Consider the following 8,309-nt stretch of genomic DNA (forward strand, 5'->3'; position numbering starts at 1 on the left):
TCGTAAACTGGAATTCAAATTAAGGGGTTGCATAATTACTGTATTTTAAGTGACAGTACTGTCATAACAAATTAGGTACAAGATCAGATCTTCTCTCTCTCTTTTTTTTTTTTTGTTGGTATAAGAGGAAGAAGTCAATGTATTGAAATTGTATTTATTCCTAAAAGCGGAAATCTATAAGGCTCTAATTGTATTGAAAATTGAATATCTGTTATTCTAGAGGTGACATAGGCAAGTACAGGGTACTTACACAGCACTGAAGACATTCTTACTTCCTTTGTTGTTTTTGTTATAGAAATTATGCATGGTCTTCGTAAAAAATGGAAATGATTCAGAAATCATAAAATTAAAAGTGATAGTCCTTTCTCTCAGTCCCACCGTCCCACTCCTGGGAGAAACTATGTTTAACAAAGTGTGCATCCTCCAAGACCTCTCTGCACAGCATATGGAGCCTCATAAAAGGCTTTGATGGAGATGGAGTTCATAAGATCAAGTTCTGGACCAATGTTTTTCCCACACATTGTTCTATGTAAATTCAGAAAACTCTACACCACCACCACCCTCTTTTGTTAACGACTTCATAGCACTTTAAGTTAACCAGTCCCTTTTTTCATGGACACTCCTGCTCTTTTGTTTGATGTTGCCTCCAAAATAAATGCACAATGAACTATTTGAAAATAGTACAGACTAAAGCAAGGGTCTCCCCAACTCCATGCCCACCATCCCCATAAATTATACCTGTTAACAGTTTGTATACAACCTCTTCTCACTATTTGTGACTCTATAAAGTGGCTGCACCAAAGACTGGTTTGGGGAACCATTGGTTTCCCATAACCCCACATGAATCCTTCCAAAGCCTTTCCCCAAATAAAAATAGGATCTAAGTAAAACAGTCAGTTTGTTAGGCAAGTTTAACTTCCAGGCAAGACTGTTTAGTAAATAGTTCCTCCTATGCAGATGATCATAGCCCACTGTGACCTTGAGTTCCTAAGCTCAAGTGATCCTCCTGCCTCAGCCTCTCAATTAACTGGGCCTACAGGTGCACACCACCACGCCTGGATAATGTTTTTTGTAAATTTTTTATAAAGACAGGGGTCTTATTGTGTTGCTCAGGCTAGTCTCAAACTCCTGGCCTCAAGTGATCCTCCTACCCAGCCTCTCAAAGTCCTGGGATTACAGGTGTGAGCCACCATTCCTGGCCCCCTTTATAATTAGGTTGATTTAAACAATACTTGGTGGTTGTCTTTTCTCCCAGTCCTCTCAGCTCCCTAACTGAAGTTAGTGGAGGAACATTATCAGGGTGGCTCCTGGAATTATACAGTTTCTCAGGGATACCAATCCTTTTAGTTCATTCAGGCTGCTATAACAGAATACCATAGACTGGGTGGCTTATAAACAACAGAAATTTATTTCTCACAGTTCTGAAGGATGGGAAGTCTGAGATCAGGGCGCAGCAAATTTGGTGTCTAGTGAGACCCCACTTCCTGGTTCATAGACTTCTTACTGTGACCTTACATAGCAGAAGGGTCAAGGGAATTCTCCAGAGTCTCTTTTATAGGGGCACTAATACCATGAGGGCAGAACTCTCGTGACCTAATCATCTACCAAAGGCCCTACCTCCAAATGCGATCACATTAGGGGGTTAAGATTTCAACATATGAATTTTGGGAGAACACATTCAGTCCATAACATATATGTCCAGGAGGTATTTCTTTTCAGAATAACAAGTAGCTTTAAAAAAAAAAAAAAGTCACCCAGTACTCTCCTTTATGTAATAGGATATGTTGATATTTTGGTAACTTGGTCCCTACCTATTATGCCAGTAAGGATGCTAGTAACAGAAGACCCCAAATCAGCTTAAACCTCAAAACAAGACATAAAAATGGTCAACAGGTAGATGAAAAAATGCCCAACATCACTAATCATCAGAAAAATGCAAATCAAAACCGCAATGGGGTATCATTGCACCGTAGTTAAAATGGCTATTATCAAAAGATAGAAAATAACGGATGTTGGGGAGGACTCCAAGAAAGGGGCATACTTATACATTGTTGCTGGGAATGTAAATTAGTGCAGCCATCATGGAAAACAGTATGGAACTTCCTCGAAAAACTAAAAATTGAACTACCACATGATCCAGCCATCTCACTGCTGAGTACATAGCCAAAAGAAAGGAAATTAGTATATCGAAGAGATGTCTGAACTGCCATGTTTATTGGAGGACTATTCACAATAGCCAAGATATGGAATCAACTTAAGTGTCCATCAATGGATGAATAGATAAAGAAAATGGTATATATACACAATGGAATATTATTCAGCTATAAAAAAGAATAAAATCCTGTTGCAGCAATGTGGATGGAACTGGAGGTCATTAAATTAAGTGAAATAAGCCAAGCACAGAAAGACACCATTGCATGCATGTTCTTACTCATATGTGGGAGCTAAACAAGTGGACCTCATGTAAGTAAAGAGTAGTGAGCGGTTACCAGCGGCTGGGAAGGAAAGGGAGAAGGAGTGGAGGAAGAGAAGTTGGCTAAAGGGTACAAAAATACAGTTAGATAGAAGAAATAACCCCTATTATTTGATAGTATAGTAGGGAAATTATTGTTAATAATTTATTGTATATTTCAAAATAGGTAGAAGAGAAGACTTGTAATGTTCTTAACGAAAGAAAAGATAAATGTCTGAGGTTATGGATACCCTGACTTGATTATTACACATTGTAATGTAAGTATCAGAATATCACCTGTACCCCCAAAATATATACAACTATTATATATCAATTTTAAAAATGTAAAAAAAAAGTGCTCACTTCAGCAACACATATACTAAAATTGGAACGATACAGAGAAAATTAGCATGGCCCCTGCACATGAAGCATTCCATAATAAATAAAGTTAAAAACAAAAATGTAAAAAAAACTGCTTAAACAACAAATGGAATATACTGAATTATCTAACTCAACAGTGCAAAGGTAAAGGTGATTCAGAGATTCACATCATCTCTGATTTTCTTAGCTTTACATTCCTTCATGTGTCAGATTTGTCACCTGGCCGTAGCAAAAATGGCTACAGCAGTTCTAGAGGTCATATCATTATACCACACTGTGCAGTTGGAGAAAATATCTTTTCTGTTACACCTCTCTTAAAAGAGAGGAGCTCCTATTCTATAAGCCCCAAGAAAATGCCCATCTATTTTACTGGACCCAATTAAAGCATATGTTTATTCCTTGATGAATATGTACTGAGTATGCTGACTGGCTTAAGACCACCAGCAGGAGAACTGAAGAATTACTAATACCTTCATCTGCCACGCACAAGGGAGGGGTGGATGCTATGGTGTAAATGTTTGTGTCCCCTTAAAATTCATATGTTGAAATCTAATCACCAAAGTGATGGTATTAGAAGGTGAGGCCTTTGGGATTTGATTAGGTCATGAGGGCAGAGCCCTCATGAATGGGATTTGTGCCCTTAAAAAAGAAACCCTAGAGAGCTTGCTAGTCCCTTTCACCAGGTGAGAACAGAATGAGAAACCTCATCTGAGAGAAAGCGAGCCCTCACCAGACGCTGAATCTGCTGGTGCCTTGATTTAGGACTTCCCAGCTTCCAGAACTGTGAAAAATAAAATTTCTGGTTTTTAAAAGCTACCCAGTCGGTGGTATTTTGTTATAGTAGCCCAAATAAGCAATGAGAGTGGATACATGAATTAAAGTTGGGATACTACTGGCAAAAGGAAGGAGTAATAGATGCTACATGGCCTAAACAGCAAGTGTCCACTAAAATCTTAGCCCTCATCACTATCCATGTTTGTAATCAATAAAATTACAAAATTTGGTTGCTGTCATCTTTTCTTCAGTTCTCATATCTTTGTGAATCTATACTTCAAAAATTCCTTCACTGTCATTTTAATGGAGTTTGGGGAAAGGAAAAAAGTTATCTTCAATCCTCCATCATTCTCCTCTTTTTATCATTGTGCATAACATAATTTTCATCTTCATACCTGAGTATCCAAATCATGAATGTTAAACAAGATCGTACATGACCTGGCTGCCGGCTTCTTAATACAACACTCTCCCTCTCCCTCATTCTGCTCCAAACAAACCTGCTTCCTTTCAGTTTCCAATTTCTGCAACTCATTGTTTAATTTTCTAAATGTCTGTTCTTAAACTAACAAAACTCCAACACATTCTCAATAAGGTCAAACACATCGATTCCTCCCTCCTGCTCCCTGAAGAGAACCCTTCTGGAACTTCTACCTGTCTAACTATGTACATGGTCTACTCTGAGGAATCTGAAAAATCTGAGCCTTCTACTGATATGGACTGAAGGATCTAGGCTGTCCTTCCAGGTAAGAACCAGAAACAAAGTTCAACTTGACCTAGAGATTTTGTAGCATACCTCCAGAGTAGAGACCATGTCCATTGGGAGGTTCCATTCCCTTTCACCTGGTTTTGCACTTCCTCTCCTCTGCTGGGTGGAAAGAGATCATTTATCAGCAATATAATGCACCAAGCTTCCTATTACTGAGTTTGTTTTGGTGTTCCATTATGAAAGACCTAAGCCTTCCTCTTAATCATGGGAAACATTAGATTGCCCTCCTAGGAAAAAACATCATCTTGATCTCAAGAACCTTGTGACTATCTGCCCCAAAAGGAGGTCTGAGAAGTAAAAACCCCAGAGGAGACTACAGCATTAAGAAAAGGAGAAGGAGTGGAGACTAGAGAGAAATAGGGTTCCTAAATACTCAGTGAAACCTTTTTTTAAAAAATAAACCATTATATGACTATATGGTGTATAGTAGAACACAGGTTCAGGAGCTGTGCTGCCTGGTTTGGAATCCCAATTTCTGTCTCTTTACTAGCTATCCAATGCTTACTAACTGAATGACCTTGGGTAAGTCATTCAACCTCTCTGTACCTCAGTTTCCTCATAGGTAAAACAGAGATAATAATAGCATCTCTCTTGTAGGTTTGTAGTAAGGATTAAACACGTTAATGCATACAGTGCATGTAGTAGACACTCAGCTGTTTGTCCTGTAGACTTCATGTATGAATGTTGATCAGTTCATTTCTTTCTGATAACAGTATCTGATATCTTTTTGGCATAACCAAGAGGTTACATATAAATAAGTGTAATCTCTGAACCAGAGAAACACAGGGGAAGGAAAGAATATGTCATTTGAGGACTAAGAAAGGACTGAACAAACTTGGGGAGTTCAAAGACATGTATAGGAGTAAAGATCCATACAATAGCCCAGGCTCTGGGTGTAGGTAGTTCTATTCATAATACTCATAACCGAAAGTAAACTTTACTCCCCATTGTTTGGTACCCTGTGGACTTTTTCAAAAAAAATCACAGAACATCTTCCTTTGAGGCATTTGTCTAAGAACTCAGTGTTGAACAGATTACACCTATATTCGAGACAACTGTTATTAAGATAGGCAGAATGGAATACATTGGCTAACTCTTCCACCAGCTTCCATTAAATTCAGCTCTAGATATATTGTTTTCTGGAAATTTAACTCATGACAGACTAGATTCCAATGCTTTTTTTCTTCAGCTAGCTCCACTAGCTCTCAGAGGCAGGGCTTTGCCTTAGGTTTTTACTCAGGCTCATGGAACCGTTTTGCCTTAGTAATGTTTTTTAAGTTTCTAAAAAAGAAAATCCATTTGAGGAAATTGACCATTATGTTTTCCAATGTCCTTTACCCAAGGAGTAGATTTTCCTAGAATTTAATGCCAGGAAAAAGTTTAAATCTCAGGAAAATTTCAATACTTCCTTTTATCAGCCAGTAAGAATTTAGTAATCCATCATGATTTGTTTTTTGTCTTGACTGTTAGTGTCCAATTGCATTAAACTGTCATACCATAGTCAATTCATTTGTATACTCAGATGTTGAATAAATGTGAATGGAAGGAAAGCATAATGGATGGCAACTATGTATAACTATATTCCAGATGAAAATAATAGAGATGAGGAGGGACATGGTGGCTCATATGTGTAATCCCAGCACTTTGGGAGGCTAAGGTGGGAGGATTGCTTGAGGCCAGGAGTTTGAGACCAGCCTGAGCAACATAGTGAGACACCATTTCTACAAAAAATAAAAAAGTTATCCAGATGTAGTGGTGCACACCTGTAGTTCTAGCTACTTGGGAGGCTAAGACAGGAGGATCTCCCAAACCCAAGAGGATTGCCTGATCAGCAAGGAATAGCCTCCTCCAGCTATTCCTTGAAGAGGACGAGGAGGAGAGGGATAGAGGAGGAGGAGGAAGATTATTCTTTAGATATTTCACTTAGGATAATGGTCTCCAGTTCCATCTTTCTTATTGCTGAGTACTCCATGGTATACATATATATTCCACATTTCCTTTATCCACTCATCAGCTGATGGGCACTTAGGTTGATTCCATGTCTTTGCAATTGTGAATTGTGCTGCAATAAACATACCAGAAGTGCATATTTCACGTTCCTTCGCCTTCTCCAGCTTCTCTCTGATGCCCTTTGTCTTCAGCCAGCCTCTCTCTGAGGCCAGTAGAGAAGAAAATGCACTGGGACTTGGGACTGAGGTAACTTCTTGTCTGCTGGTCAGCCCTGTTTCCTCAGTGAGCCTTGCAGCCTGTGAGATAAGTGCAGTAGTTCATTTGGTTGAGCTTGCTCTGTCCTGTTAAAGTCTCAGGGCCTTGACTCACCCTGCTCCTTTAGTTCAGAATGCCCTTCTCTCCCAACTCCACCACTTCAAGACTCATCTAGTTATTACGATCCTGCAAACAATCTTTCCGGAGTTTCTCAACCCTTTTTGCTATGCCCCCAGTAACCCATTCATGCACACATTCAAAAGTTGAACAAACATCTACTGAGTGCCTACCATGGGCCAGGTACTGTTCCAGAGCTTAGGCATAGAACTTAGAACAAACCAGATAAAAATCCTTATCCTTGGGCAATTGGTATTCTACAGGAGAAGACAGACAATAAGTAGTAAACAAATAAATAAGAAAATGAGATGGTATGTTAGAAAAGGAAACAAGAGGCGAGTGGGGTTCCAGTTTAAATGGAAGGGCAGAAGAGCTTCATTGAGAAGACTGTAAGGACTGGGAGAGCAAGCTATATGGCTGCATACGGAACGGGCAGGTCAGCCAGAAGTGCCAGGCAGGTTGGAGGAACAGGGAGGGGACCATTATGACTGGAGCAGGAGAGTGGGTGAAGAGGTCAGGGAGGGTATGGGTGGCGGGATTCCATCAGGCCATGAAGGCCACTGTAAAGACTAGAGTTTTTACTCTGAGTGAAATGGGAAACCATTGCAGGGTTTTAAGCAGAGGTGGGACATGATTTGACATTTTTTAAAACATCCGTCCAGCTGCGGTGCGAAACATAGACAAAGAAAGGTGAAATCAAGAAGCTATTGCAACAACGTAGGCGAGGCATGAGGGTGGTCTGGACCACGGTGGCAGGTGTGGAAGTCATAAGATGAGCGTTTAATTAAAGTTGTGGCATTCATTATGGCTTGCGTTAAATGCATGGCTAATAAGCTTCCTCAGTGGGTTTTTGCACCTTGGGTTTCAGGGAATGATAGTGATGGGGTGGGGGGGGCGGTGCTGGGAAAGTCCAAGTTACCAGGAAGATAGAGCCTCATAGATCTGAAAACCTAAGAGAGTTCTAGGCCTCTAAGCCTCTGGCGCAGCAAAAATTCTGTAGCCGAGCCCACCAACCGCTTCCCAGTGACCATGCGCAACAGGCAGGTGGGAGCCTATGGAAAGCACAGGACTTTCGGAAAGCCGGACCAGCGCGTTCTGGGGATCGCAGTTTGACACCTCTGCGCAGGCGCAGTGGTCGCCGCGGACTTGCGCACGCAGCTGCTGCGGGACGAGCCTCTGGAAGCTCACCGCGGTGGCGTTGCTGCTGGCTGCGGATGCTGGTGCAGGTATCGGTTGTCCCAGGTCCCTGGATTTGGGGCCACGGCAGGGTCGCCGGCTCCGAGGGCGCACCTGGGGCAGGATGGGTGGCGAGAGCAGCAGGCCGACCTGGCTGTGCGCTGCGGATACTGCTGCTTCTGTGACAGGTGGGCGCTCTGCTCTCTGCGTCCGGGGGGTTCGGAGGTTCGGTGCCGTTGACATTTTGGGTGCGATGATTCCTTGTTGTGTGGGCGGGGAGTGAGGGGTGGTTTTCCAGTTATCGCAGGCTGTGCAGCAGCATCCCTGGCTCTAGCTTTTAGACACCAGCAGCACCTCTCCTCCCCAGTCGTGGTAGCCAAAAATGTCTCCAGACAGTGTCGGATGACCCCGCAGCGGGTGTGTGTGTGCAAAATCTCT

General features: G+C 41.6%; 1 non-coding gene across 1 annotated transcript; it reads left to right on the plus strand.

Moving 5' to 3' along the window:
- Positions 1–2,807: 2,807 nt before the first annotated feature.
- LOC138388869 (U6 spliceosomal RNA) lies at positions 2,808–2,914 on the plus strand. Its single transcript, XR_011234344.1, has one exon. It is a non-coding gene; the product is annotated as a U6 spliceosomal RNA (small nuclear RNA).
- The last annotated feature ends 5,395 nt before the right edge of the window (positions 2,915–8,309 follow it).

Source organism: Eulemur rufifrons, chromosome 7 (assembly GCF_041146395.1).
Source record: "Eulemur rufifrons isolate Redbay chromosome 7, OSU_ERuf_1, whole genome shotgun sequence".
Lineage (NCBI taxonomy): Eukaryota > Metazoa > Chordata > Mammalia > Primates > Lemuridae > Eulemur > Eulemur rufifrons.